The sequence below is a fragment of the Phyllostomus discolor genome, chromosome 3, assembly GCF_004126475.2.
Source record: "Phyllostomus discolor isolate MPI-MPIP mPhyDis1 chromosome 3, mPhyDis1.pri.v3, whole genome shotgun sequence".
Lineage (NCBI taxonomy): Eukaryota > Metazoa > Chordata > Mammalia > Chiroptera > Phyllostomidae > Phyllostomus > Phyllostomus discolor.
In genome coordinates, this window is record NC_040905.2 from 102,378,181 (window position 1) to 102,392,889 (window position 14,709).

Below are 14,709 nucleotides of genomic sequence, written 5' to 3' on the forward strand. Positions count from 1 at the left end.
GGGAGGGAGAGATAAAGAGGGGGAGAGAAACATCTATGTGTGAGAGGTACGTGGATGGCTGCCTTTCACACCCCCCAGCTGGGTACCTGACCTGCAACCCAGGCATGTGCTGTAACTGGGAATCGAACCAGTGACCTTTTGGTTCACAGGCTGGCATGCAGTCCACTGAGCCACACTAGCCAGGGCATGTTTCCAGGTAACTTTGATTTCTTACTTGATCTCACTGTTGACCCATTTGTTTAGTAACATGTTATTTAGCCTCTATGTATTTGTGTGTTTTTCAGTATTTCTTTTTGTAACTGATTTCTAGTTTCATACCATTGTGATAAGAGAAAATGCTTTATGATTTAAGTCTTTTTGAATTTATTAAGACCTGTTTTGTGTTCTAATGTGTTCTGTCCTAGGGAATATTCCTTGTTCAATTCAAGAGAATGTATATTCTGTTGCTTTGGGGTGAAATCTCTGAAAATATCAATTAAATCTATTTGGTCTAGTGTTTCATTTACAGCTGCTGCTTCCTTGATTTTCTGGTCTGGAAGATGTATCTGTTGATGTCAGTGGGGTGTTAAAAATCCCCTACTGTGATTGTATTACTGTTGGTCTTTCCCTTTATGTCTATCAAGGTTTGCTTTATAGGTTTAGATGCTTTTATGTTGGGTGCATATATGTGTACAAGGGTTATATCTTGTTGGATTGATCTCTTGTGTATTATATAATTATCTCTTGTTATGGACTTTGTTTTGAAGTTTATTTTGTCTTATATAAGTATTGCTGTCCTGTGAGCTTTTTCTCTCTGAACAACTCATTGATTCAGTGAGAATTTAATCTATTAAACTTAACTGATATATTGCAAATACCTGGAGCATTTTTTAAAATCTGTATTGCTATCTCATGTTTAGATCACTTCTTGGGCACATCAACCTTGAGATATGTGGATGTGAAGTGCAGTTTCTTCCACTGAGGTTTGCTCATGAGCTAGGCGGCACGGGCAGGATGAAAAGAGCAGAGGCCTCAGGGTGGGCCAGTTTGGTTCATAGCCCACCATTTGGACAGGACATTAGTCCGTTCTGAGGCTGGGTTTCCATATCTGAGAAATGGAGGTAATAAATGTTCACCTTGTAGGGTTGCTCTGAGGTTGTGGAGTAGCATCACTGATAAGGCTGCTTAGTACAGTGTGTGGCATGTAGTAGGGGTACAGAGTATAGCTGGTGCTGGGGCTTTCACTACAGTGAACTTTCGAGAAAATAATATGAATCTAGTTTTTCTTGGTATTGAGGGCAGTAGAAGGTAAACAGCGCGGGGCTGTGTGTGCCTGGCTGAGTATCCTTGGGTGGCAGTCCCTGTGTGTTGGTAGGAATAAAGAGGCAGGAATGCATGGTGCCAATAAAATCTTTTCTAGAGAGAGCGGCAACTTAGAAGTCCTCTTAAGTAAACACTTTATAACTGTGTTTGTACCTTATTTTTAAAAGATTTTATTTATTTATTTTTAGAGAGAGGGGAAAGAAGGGAGAAAGGGGGAGAGAAACATCCAGTGTGTGGTTGCCTCTTGTGTGTCCCCTACTGGGAGTCTGGCCAGCAACCCAGGCATATGCTCTGATTGGGAATCAAACTGGTGACCCTTTGGTTTGCACTCAGTTCACTGAGCCACTCAGTGGCTGGCACTCAGTCCACTGAGCCACAGTAGCCATGGTGTTTATCTTTTTCTTTTATAGCCTCACCCTAGGACATTTTTTCATTGCTTTTTAGAGGGAGAGGAAGGGAGAGAGAGAGAAACATTGATGTGACAGAGAAACATTGATTGGTTCCCCTCTTGGATGCACTTCCGCCAGGGATTGAACCCATAGTCTGGGCATGTGCCCTGATTGGGAATTGAACCTGTGATCGACCCTTCAGTCTATGGGACCAACTGCACGACACCAGCCAGGGCTGTCTTTGTATCTTTATTAAACATGTCTTGCTCTGGCTGGGTGGGTCATTTGGTTGGAGTGTTTTCCTGTATACCAAAACAAAAGAAAATGTTTTGGGTTCAGTTCCTGGTCAGGGCACATGCCCAGAGTGCATGTTCAATCTCCTATTGGGGTATGCAAGGGAGGCAGCTGATCATTGTTTTTCTCTCACGTGGATGTTTCTCCCTCTGTCTCCCTTCTTCTCTCTCTAAAATCAATAAACTTATCCTCGGGTGAGGATTAAAACAAACAAAAAAACAGGTCTTGCTGTGAGGTTGGGTTGTGAATTGTGAGTCAGGAGACTGCCCTGTTTATTGGTCTCAAGTGTATATGTTGAGCTTTATGATGGTGGTGAGGCTGTGTCATTTGTGAGGCCTCTGATAGCCCCTTCCATTTACCACCAGGAGCAGCTGTGCCCTGCACATCTCTTTCCCCAGGAGCCTCTGCTGATGCCAGGACCGAGGAGGTCAGGGGAGGCAGGATGGAAACAAGTAGTAGCATTGGTGAATGTGGGACCCTTCCTCTCCAACGGGTACCTTTCCCAAGAATTTGTTGGTAGTTATCCTTGACTTTTATATTAATGGTGCTTGAGTAAAGGAGTGATGTCCTCTGTCCTCTAGCTTCTACCAAAAATGGATATTGAACCAGGGAAAGGGAACATAGGACGCATAGGTCATCACTCATCCTTACTGGTTAGAAGCGGACTATGGTGCTATTGTGGACATTGCTTTTTAATTATAAAGAGCCTATAAAGGAATAAGCCTTTCGGTAAAAAAAAAAATCATTTTTGCCATTTTCCAGATTGTGCAAATTTTGGAATCAGGTGCCATGGGAAGTAAAATCTCGTCGTTAAAAATGCATGGAGCGGCCTCCGAAATTCCAGAAGGCTTGAAGCCAATTTCTTTCTAGTTTACAATGTATTTTTCCCTAGTACACAAAATATATGTTATCCTCACACACCTTAATCAAAGAGCTTTGTTTTGCCCCAGGTCATGTTCATTTCACCTTGGGACCCCCAGATTACTACTAGGGTAGAAATGCTCTCCAGAATTGGCTTGGTTTGAACGCACTGAAAGTTCTTTAGTATGCTGATTTGCATAAAGGTAAAAGATAAGCGAGTCTAGGTAGGGCAGGGCATGTTAAGGTATTCTAAAGCCTTTTGTTTGTTTTTTAGGACTCAGGGCTAGTACTTGTTTCCCCAACTCCTTCAGGGAAAGGGGGTGCTTGCTTTAAGCTGATATTAATTTATCTAATTTCTACCTTGCAATCTTGATTTCCATATTTATCAGGTAAGCCGCCTCTGTGGCTTTATCAAAAGGCTGCTTTTTAAAGAAACCTTAAAGGACATCCATCCCACAAACTTCTACTTGGCATGCTAACCCTGTGGGTCTACAGGGGCTAGTCACATGCTGAGCTCTTTTAGTCTTGTATTTGCTCTGGTTACTTTATAGTATATACTCTGGCTTAATTACTTGTTTATCATATGATAAACAAGTAATTTGTTTAGGTAAAAAAAAATTAGCCCTGGGGTATATATTTAAAAGCTTGTCTCCTCCATAGTGGGGTATTAGTTTCCTATGACTGCTATAACAAATCACCACAAGGTTGGTGGCTTAAAACAACAAAAATTTATTCTCTTATAGTTCTAGAGTCCAGTAATTTGAAATCAAGTATAGGTAGGGCTGTGCTCCTCACAGGGGGAAAAATCTTGCCTCCTTCAGCTTCTGGTGACTATTGGCATTCCTTGCCTTGCGGCCACATCACGCCAACCTCTCCCTCCATGGTCACAATGTCTCCTCTTCTGTGTCTTGTCCTGTCTCCCTCTTCTTCTTATAAGGACACTTGTGATGGTACTTAGGGCCTAGGTGGATAGTGTAAGATACTGTCCTCACGTGAAGACTCTTAATTTTTTTTTTTGTCCTCACCCGAGGGTGTGCTTATTTACTCATTTTTAGAGGCGGGAGGGGAGAGGGAGGCAGAAAAGAGAGGGAGAGAAACACTGATGTGAGAGAGAAACATTGATTGCTTGCTTTTCGTATGTGCCCCAACCAGGACCGAACCTACAACCCAGGTATGTGCCATGACCAGGAATCAAACTCATGACCTTTCAGTTCATGGGATGATGTTCCAACCAACTGGGGCACACTGGCTAGGACTTAAGACTCTTAATTATTGTTACATCTAGTAAGACCCCTTTTCCAAATAAGGCAACATTCGTAGGTGCCAGGGTTTAGACTGTGGACATATTTTTTTGGAGGCCACCATTCAGCCTACTGTAGGCAAGTTAGTAAAGTCAGCATTCTTAGGTATTCCTCACCATGCTTTGGCACTGGCTTGAGCAAGTAGGCAATAGTTATTTCCAAGACTATTTTTTAATATACATATTTTATTGATTATCCTGTTACAGTTGTCTCAGTCCCCCCCCCCACCATGATTCCCTTCACCTGGTCCCCTCCATTCCCTCCAGCAATCCCCCTCATTTAGTTCATGTCCATGGGCCATGCATATAAGTTCTTTGGCTCTTCCATTTCCTATACTATTCTTAACATCCCCCTGTCTCTTTTGTGCCTACCAATTTATACTGCTTACTCCCTGTACCTTTTCCCCCATTCTTCCTCTTCCCCCTCCTAACTGATAATCCTCCAAATGATCTCCATATCTGTGGTTCTGTTTCTGTTCTGCTTGTTTACTGAGTTTTGTTTTTAGATTCAATTGTTGATAGTTGTGAATTTGTTGCCATTTTAATGTTCTTAGTTTTGGTCTTCTTTTTCTTAAATAAGTCCCTTTAACGTTTCATGTAATAATGACTTGGTAATGATGAACTCCTTTAGCTTAATCTTGTGTCTGGGAAGCACTTTTGTGTGCCCTTTTATTCTAAATGATAGCTTTACTGGATAGATTAATCTAGATTGTAGGTTCTTGCTTTTTATCACTTTGCTTACTTCTTTCCAGTCTCCTCTTGCCTGCGGAGTTTCTTTTGAGAAATCGTCTGAGAGTCTGATGGGAACTCCTTTGTAGGAACTCTCTGCTTCTCTTTTGCTGCTTTTAAAGAGATTCTCTCTTTAACCTTTGGCATTTTAATTATGGTGTGTCTTGGTGTGGTCCTCTTTGGGTCTGTTTTGTTTGGGACTCTCTGTGTTTCTTGAACTTGTATGTTTATTTCCTTCACCCAATTAGGGAAGTTTTCTTCTTGCTTTTCTGATTCGATGTTTTTCCATTCCTTATGTTCCAAATCATTGATTTGATTCTTGGCTTCATCCCCTCTTTCTCTCAATTTTTCTTTATTTCACTTAGTGTAACCTTATTTCTGCCTGAGTCTTTTTTTTACACTGTTCAAGTATCCAGTGAGTTCCTTGAGCATCCTAATAACCAGTGTTTTGAACTCTGCATCTGATAGATTGCTTATCTTCATTTCATTTAGTTCTCTTTTTTGAGTTTTGTTCTGTTCTTTCATTTGGGCCATGTTTCTTTGTCTCCTCATTTTGGCAGCTTCCCTGTGTTTGTTTCGGTGTGTTAGGTAGAGCTGCTTTGACTCCCTGTCAAAGGACATGCTCCTAGTAGCATGTCCTATTGTAGAAAAGCACATGGGTAAGTTAGATGGGGCAGAGCCTTAGGTAATCAACAGGGCAGGGTAACCCAAGTCGTCACTCTGTGGCTCAGTGTGTAGGAGGACTCAGAGAAGGGACAGTGCCATTGCCTAGCCTCTGGCGTTTTGTCCAGGAAGAGGCTGTCTCCCAGCACTCTTCCTGATGCCTGTCTCTTTAGTTTCTCCCCGTATGCCACTGGTGCTCTTCCAGCTGTTGCCCTGGTGCTGAAGCCCAGAGGGAGTGAATTCACCTAAGTCTGTTGCTGGCCCTTTAAGAGGAGGCTCCTGAGAATCCCAGTTTCTTCCACTGCCTTATCCCCCACTGGTTTTTACAGCCAGAAGTTATGAGTACTTACCTTCCTGGCGTTGGAACTCAGAGCTTGGTGGTCTGTTGTGGGGCTGGGGTCCCATGTTACCAAGGCATCTTACCTCCCACGTATTTTTATCCACCACATGTAGGTGTGGGACTGCTCATTCCACGTCTCTCCATGTCTCTGCACCTCTCCACTCCCCTTTGCATTTCTCTCCCTCCACCCCTCTTACTGTCTGGATGAATGTGGCCTCTTTAGTTCCTTGGTTGTCAGATTTCCATACAGCTCTGCATTCCAACAATTCTGGGTGAAACTTGTTTTGTAGCCTAGTTGTAATTTTGATGTGGTTGCATGAGGAGGCAAGCTGTGTTTACCTATGCCTCTATCTTGTCCAAGAACTATTTAACATTTAATTTATGTGTTTATGATTCAAGGGTTAGCAGTGTACACTAAGAAATTTAGACTAGCTACTATATATCTTCTCCACTGAACCTCTTCCACTCTTTAGAATTTATACCACAGTATACAGTCTCTAAAATAAACAATTGTATAGCTAGTTGCACATTTTCTTAAGAGATAACGCTGGTGTCTTTGAAAGATTTATTTTTCTCTCAGCCTGAGCAATGATTCTAAAGTTGTTGACTTTGACCACTGGATTTTATGCGGCCAGTTTCTGCTGACATTTTACAAATTGTTGTGTTACAGGCCCTGCAGAATTTGCCTCTGTATTACGCTTAATTTAACTTTTATTTGATGTAATTTGATGTGGTTCATTTGGTGGAGACTGGTCAAGTGAGCTGTTGGTTTTCTCTCCCGCCTCCTTTCTTCCCCTTCCATTCTTGTTTTTAGTGGTGTATCTCTGTTTAAGAAAGGACATGAGTTGGCTTCAGAACAAATGTCAAGTAATGCTCTTATTTGTCAAAACATCAAGTGACTAGATTGAAAATTGTATCCCCACCCCCCACCGAGTAAATTTAAAATGACTGATGGCGAAGTAAGTCCCTGCTAGTCAGTGGTTGCCCTCTGATTTTACATAAGAGCTTTAGTGAGCAAAATAAATGAGCTCATTTTGTGAGAGATGTCTGCATGCTTCCTACCCTGAATGATAAAATTAGTTTCTCATAGCACATAAGTATGTATAATGATGAGCCCTTGCATACAAGTTTCCCGTGAAGTGCTTTGACCGCTGTGCTCTGAAGGAAATACCAAGACCATTCGCAGGTACAGTAGAGCTGGGGATCATTAAAGGTTTCAGTTTTCCTTTGGAAGGCTTGGGACTTGGGGTAAGCTACAAATTAATTCACTGCTCCACTTGTGTTGAGATTAGATTTTACTCAACATTTTTGTATCCCAGTCTTTAGTGTTATGAGAGAAGTGCGATTTTCCTTGGATTTTTTTTTGATAAAAGCTTTTAAAGAAGTATAGTCTTGAAGAAAGCAGATGAACAAATGCGAAGTTTTACTTACTGAATGAAATACTGAGTTTCTATGAATGAAATACTGAGTTTCTGTGAGGTAGAATGAAAAGTTCGGGGCCTTGTGGTTTCTTCTTTTTGCTAAGGAAAGAGACCAGAATAAACACTGTTCTTTTTTCTTTCTTTCTTTCTTTTTTTAAAGATTTTATTTTTTTTTAATTTTTATTTTTTAGAGAGGGAGAAAGAGAGAGAGAGAGAGAAACATCAATGTGTGGTTGCTGGGTCATGGCCTGCAACCCAGACATGTACCCTGACTGGGAATCGAACCTGCTACACTTTGGTTTGCAGCCCACGCTCAATCCACTGAGCTACACCAGCCAGGGCTTGTTCTTCTTTAAGATGTGCCATAACGTTAGAAATCCTTCTAGATTGTTTAGACTTGTGTGTATGTGTACAAATCTGACATTACATAAAATAAGCCTCTGTATTGAATCAGACACCTCTATTCTCACTCAACTCTGAGAAGCATCTACTCACTACTTTTTCTGATGGTGATCATGGTGTGTGGGGACAAGTGTGACAGGAAAGCCTGATGCCCAGGTTGCAGCTCTTAACTGCTCTGTAATCATAGGAAGTTTGTCCTTTTGATCTGTGGCAACATAGATAACTTCACTGCCTATTCTCATTGCCTTGAAAATTCAATCTACCCAAAGCTCATTCGCAGATAGCAAACTTATTTCTTGTATTTAGGTCGTGTTTATCAACACAAAGCTATAATTTAATCAGCCCTAAATCATTACAAAAAAAATGTTTCTGAGATCTTGTATCCTGAGCTCTCTCATTTCACTTTTAAATACTAGGGCTTTGGATAGTGATTTAAGACTAAAACCTGACTTGTCCCTAGATGCTCCTACCAGGACTCCAGCTCACCATTTCACATGGAGGCTTTGGACAACCCTCAGGTTAAAAGCCGAATGTGAGAGGGGTGCCCCTTCCACAGAGCAGTGGAAAGCATGCTTCTGCAGGGGCAGAATTAAATGTTTTCTTTCATTTCTGAATAGAATAATTGATTTCTTTCATACATTTGGTTATGCAGAATTTTAAAGAACTTTGATGATCTTTTCAGTTTCCCAAGATCTGAGCCTCTTGGGCAGAGTATTTCTGAATCACCTTCTGGGATTCTTGCACACATTTTTTGATTATCATTTTTGTCCTTTTTGTTTTCTTGAACTCAGCTGCATAAAATGGGTTAATATTGGTGTTGCTTTTGCAATTTGATCATATTCACTGGACAACTAGCAAATGGTTCAGATAAGCTATTATGTCATCAAAGTGGACTTCTTAAAGCAGCCTAATATATTTTGTGATTGCCAGAATCCGTGTCTGACACTAGTTGGTAAGGTTGGGGTTTTTTGATAAAGGTTTAGAGGTGTCTGATTCTTTGTCTGCTGGTCTTCAGTGCTGCATTAGTGGCTCAAGTTCAGTTTGTGATGCTGGAGGTGTTCGTTTGTAGTCAATTTCACAGAGACAGGTTAGACTTCTGCTAATGAGCTGCCAAGAGAACAGTATAAGTAATCTTTTTTTCTTCCTTCTTAAAATGAGAAAAATAGCTCCAGAGCAATAATTTCCCCTAATTTACCTCTTACATAGAAACTGGTTGCTTGCTATAGTTGACCTCCTTGTTTCAGGGACTGGTAGAAGACTTATGTTATTGCTTCCTGGATTTTGAGGTAGTCCTTGGTATTTGTTTTAATAGGTTTGTATTTTTCTAAGCCAAAATCATTTGATATAAACAAACCATTAACACTAGTACTTTTTTGGAGAAGTTGACCCAAGTCATTATTATCCAACTGATTAATTATTCATCATCAGTGGCAATTAATCACACAGCCCTGAACATACTCTTGTTAACTCAGTGATTCTCAGTCCTCATAGTTTCTGAGGCAATAGGGTTAGGTGTGGCCCAGGAATTTGCCTTTCTCTCCAGTTCCCTAGTGATGTCCCTGTTGCTTGTCTGAGGAACTACATTTGGATAAAGGCTCAAGGCCCCTAAGAAGTTTTATATCTGAAACGAAATTCTTTTGTGAGTAGCAAGGTTTCTTACACAGTGTAGGTCACAGTGTCATACTTCCCTGGTCAGAAAAGAATGTTAGTAGATGGCTCTCTGTGAGTGCCACACAGCATATGGGCAACAGAGGTGACCCTGGAGATAAAGTCGTTGTACACTGTACTTTACCCTTGGATCTTTTCAGACTTGTTGGAAAGATGAGATGAGCAGCATCACTAGTTGTATAATCATAGAACTTTAAAAAAACTTGAGTTATACAGTTATTAGGATAAAATCCTGTTGTAAATTTGGCTGTTGTGTCAAATGGGAATTTTAATTTTAGTTTTCGACAGAGTTAGTGTTAGTACTTTAGGGACAAAGTGCTAAAATAACATTTCATTAGAAAGCTTGCAGGAATGTGGTAAGACTCCTCTTGCACAGTCTTGAGTGTCTTTACCCAATTACAGCCATCTTGAATCTTTACTAAAACAGAAAACATGTTCTATGCAAGTGTTAGTCTGAATGTCTTTTTGATATCTCCCAATGAAAGGCCTTCTGGGAAAAATTGTTCTTCAGTACAATTCACAGTGAAGGGACATCCTTTCTGCTCACCCAGTGCGTTTCTCACATGTTAAAACGGAAACTGTCTAGTCCAGTGATCCATATGTGAAGTTATTTTATCAGATCATTCAGAGAGTCAGTGTAGGCCTTTTGACAGCTAGTTTGTATGAGGCATGCATACAATGAAATGCTTTAATTTTACTTCAAAAGGACACATATTACCAGAGCAGTAGCTTGCAAACAGCCCTGTATAAAGGGGTGGAAGGCCATTGGAGAGTTTACTTTGGTTCAGTTCCACAGACACTCAGCTACAGTTTTAGAGTCCGTCTCCCAATTAATTGCATGGCTCTCTCCAGAGACACAGTCTGCCAAGTTGCACAGAGTTGGTTTTCGTGTTCTTCCAGGGTTTGGAGCTATTCAGTTCTCTGGGAAGCCCCAGACGTGAAGGTGGAGGCCTAGGGGAAGAGTGTGAAAAGTGCTATTAATAATTCATTTGAGAGGGGTTTCCATTTAGGTAAAAAGTATCAAGTAAACAACCAAAATAATAGAGGATTAACTAGTTAAAAAAATCATTTGCATGTTTTAGCTGAGAATCAATTTTCTTATTTTAAACAGAGATGATACTTAAAATTCACATGAAATCTTTGGAAACAGATAGCCCGTATGTTGCTTGACAAAAGATACCTTTCTTTCTTTTCTTATTTTTTAAAAAAGTTTGCATTTATTTATTTTTAGAGAGAGGGGAAGGGAGGGAGAAAGAGAGGGAGAGAAACATTGATCAGTTGCCTTTCATATGTTAACAGAACCATACCAGTCAGGCTTCTTTCTTTTTGTAAATTTCAGTTACAGTTGATATTCAATATTATTTTATATTAGTTCCAGTGTACCTCATAGTGCTTGGACAATTATATAATTTACAGAGCAATCCCCCTGATAATTCTAATACCCACCTGACATTATACATAAGCTATTACAATATATTCCCTATGCTTTCCTTTAGATCCCCATGACTGTTTTCTAACTACTAACTTGTACTTCCTAATCCCTTCACCTTTTCACCCAGTCACCTGTCCTGCCTCCCATATGGCAACTCTGTACCTATAAGTCTATTTCTGTTTTGTTTCTTTTGTCCTTTAGATTCCACATATATGAAGTAATAAGTGCAATCATACAGCATTTGTCTTTCTCTGAATTATTTCACATAGCATAATATCCCTTAGGTCCATCCGTATTGTCCCAAATGGTTAAGATTTGATTCTTTTTTAATGGCGGAGTGATATGCCATTGTATATTTATCCAGTATCTTCTTTATACCCTTGTCTATTGATGGATACTTTGGTTACTTCCATATTTGGCTATTGTACAGGGTCTGACACAAATAATGCCCCCTTTTAATTGCAGAATCTTTTATTACAAAGTCATAATTACATGCCTTTATTACAAAGGCATGTAATTCTGTAACATAACAATATCATACTTAAACACACCATATGACATCTTAGTTGAAAGATGCAAATTAAAATTATAAATTACACCCATATTATTACCCTACCAATCCCATTCAAGCAGGCGTTACTTCAGCCGGACCCTGTAAATAATGCTGCAAAACATAGGGGTGCTTTGTCTTTTCAAATTAGTGTTTTGGATTTGTTCAGGTATACAGAGTGGAGCAGAAATAGATTTACAGTTGTTTATATGGAAAATAATACAATAATTAATAAACAATAATGTGTGAATAAGTTGTGTATTTCATGTACCTATAACTGTAAACCTACTTTTGCCCCACATTGCATACCCAGAAGTGGAATTGCTGGGTCATAACCTAGCTCTCTTTAATGTTTTGAGAAAACTCCATACTCTTTTCCCATAGTGGCTGCACTAATTTGCAATTACATCATGAATGCATGAGGTTTCCTTTTTCTTCACTTTCTCACCAACACTTGGTATTTGTTGGTTTATTGATGATAGCCACTCTGACAGGTCACTGTGGTTTTAATTTGCATTTCTCTGATGATTAGTGACATTGAGCATCTTTTCATATGTATATTGAGTATCTGTATGTCTTCTTTGGAGAAGTGTATATTCAGGTCCTCTGCCCATTTTTAATTGAATTGTTTGTTATTTTGGTGTTGAGTTGCATGAGTTCTTACAAATTTTGGATATTAACTCATTACCAGTTGTATCATTTGTGAATATGTTCTTCCATTCATTGGCTTGTCTTTTTGTTTTGTTGATGGTTTCCTTTGTTGTGCAAACCCTTTTTAGTTTGATGTAGTCCCATTGTTTATTTTTTCTCACAAAAGATATCTTTCAAAAAAATTTTAAACATTTGTATGGTGAGAAAAATTGAAGAGTGTCCTTTTTCTTTTTTTAATATATTTTATTGATTATGCTATTATAGTTGTCCCATTTTCCCCCTTCACTCCCCTCCACCCTGCACACCTCCTCCCATCCACATTCCCCCCCTTTAGTTCATGTCCATGTGTCATACTTATAAGTTCTTTAGCTTATACATTTCTATACTATTCTTGCCCTCCCCTGTCTACTTTCTACCTACCATCTATGCTACTTATTTCCTGTACCTTTTCCCCCTCCTCCATTCCCTCCCCTGTTGCTAACCCTCCATGTACTCTCCATTTCTGTGGTTCTCTTCCTGTTCTAGTTGTTTGCTTAGTTTGTTTTTGCTTTTGTTTTAGGTGTGGTTATTAATAATTGTGAGTTTGCTGTCATTTTACTATACATGTTTTTTATCTTCTTTTTCTTAGATAAATCCCTTTAACATTTCATATAATAATGGCTTGGTGATGATGAACTCCTTTAACTTGACCTTATCTGGGAAGTACTTTATCTGCTCTTCCATTCTAAATAAAAGTTTGGCTGGATAGAGCAATTTTGGATGTAAATCCTTGCCTTTCATGACTTGGAATACTTCTTTCCAGCCCCTTCTTGCCTGCAAGGTCTCTTTTGAGAAATCAGTTGACAGTCTTATGGGAACTCCTTTGTAGGTAACTGTCTCCTTATCTCTTGCTTCTAGGATTCTCTCCTTAATTTTAATCTTAGGTAATGTAATTATGATGTGCCTTGGTGTGTGCTTCCTTGGGTCCAAATTTTTGGGGACTCGGAGCTTTGTGAACTTCCTGGAAATCTATTTTCTTTGCCAGATTAGGGAAGTTCTCCTTCATTATTTGTTCAAATAAGTTTCCCATTTCTTGCTGTTCCTCTTCTCCTGCTGGCACCCTTATGATTTGGATGTTGGAATGTTTAAAGATGTTCTGGAGGTTCCTAAGCCTCTCCTCATTTTTTTGAATTCTTTTGCTTCATTCTTTTCTGTTTGGTTGTTTTTTTCTTCCTTCTGGTCCACTCCATTGACTTGAGTCCCAGTTTTCTTCCCATTACTATTGGTTCCCTGTACATTTCACTTAGTGTAGCCTTCATTTTTTCATCTAATTTGCGACCGAATTCAACCAATTTTTTGAGCATCCTGATCACCAGTGCTTTGAACTGTTCATCTGATAAGTTGGCTATCTCTTTGTTGTTTAGTTGTATTTGATCTGGAGCTTTGATCTTTGTTCTTTTGTTTGGGCCATTTTTTTTTTGTCTTGATGCACCTGTAGTAAGGGGTGGAGCCTTAGGTCCTCACCCTGGCGGGTCAACCCATTCGCTGGGTTGTGATGCTGTATGTGGGGCAGGGGTCAGAGAGGGAATAATGGCACTTGCTCCGCTCTGCCAGATTTCAGTCCCTTCCACTGCTTCCCCCAAGCAAACTGGGCCCTTCTGATGCTGATGTGGGTGGGCTTGTGTATGTCCTGGGACCCTGTGGGTCTCTCCAGTGAACTCTCCTGTAAGGCTGGGAGTCTCTCCTGGCACCTCAACCCCCACAGGTGTTTTCAGTCAGTGTTGTGAGGCTTTATTTCCCTGTGTTGGGGCCCTGGGTTGTGCAGTCTGTCTTGCTCCTCAGTTTCACTTGGTTTATCTGTGCGAATGTGGGACCACCCACTGCCATCTTGTGTGCCAGGGTCTGTCAGCTGCTGTCTTGCATGCCTGGGGTCTGCCAGCCACCACTTTTTTGCCATGACCCCTCTCCGCCAGGCCACCTGACTCTGTCCCTCCTACTGGTCTGGATGGATATGTCTTTAATTCCTTGGTTGTCGGACTTCCATACAGTTTGATTTTCTGTCAGTTCCGGTTGTTTATTTGTTTTTAAATTGTTCTTATTTTGGTTGTATGAGGAGGCACGGTGTATCTACCTACGCCTCCATCTTGGCTGGAAGTCCCTTTTTCTTTTTAAGTACCTTATTGGTACTTATAGGTCATTAGGTCTCCTAAACTCGTAGTTGAGGTCCCATGATTTTAGAAGTAAAACAGTATTTTAATAAGAAATAAAGCAATTGTAGACTCACAACTTGTGATTTTGCTTTATATTCCTCTCCCCCACAACAGGTGAAATGGTACACAGCATATATAAGGTTGATTCAGTTGGCATTTGCAGCTGGTCTTTCTCTAAGAAAGTCTCTAGTTATTTCCTTTGGGTTTCTCAATTCTGGTAGCCTTTATGTTTTTTTTTTTTTTTTTAAGTTTAAAAATAATGGTAAAAGAATTTTGAAAAACAAAGTTTAGTTTCATAAAACCATTGGCTTTTTTTCTTGGTGTGGGGATATTTTTTATTTTTGGTTTAATGACAAATATTTTACAAAGCTGTAATTATAGTATAAACTTCTGTGCTTTTTTAAAATTTGAAATTGTATCACAGTTTCTTCATGTTGTGAAGCTCTCAAAAGTTATTTTGAATTTATTTTGATTGTTTAATGTTCTGTAGACATAATGAACTATAATTTAACCACCCC

General features: G+C 39.8%; 1 protein-coding gene across 3 annotated transcripts in view; it reads left to right on the plus strand.

Annotated features, from left to right (window-relative positions):
• Nucleotides 1-14,709, plus strand: part of PARN (poly(A)-specific ribonuclease) — a 175,481-nt gene that overhangs the window by 53,321 nt on the left and 107,451 nt on the right. The window lies entirely within an intron of this gene.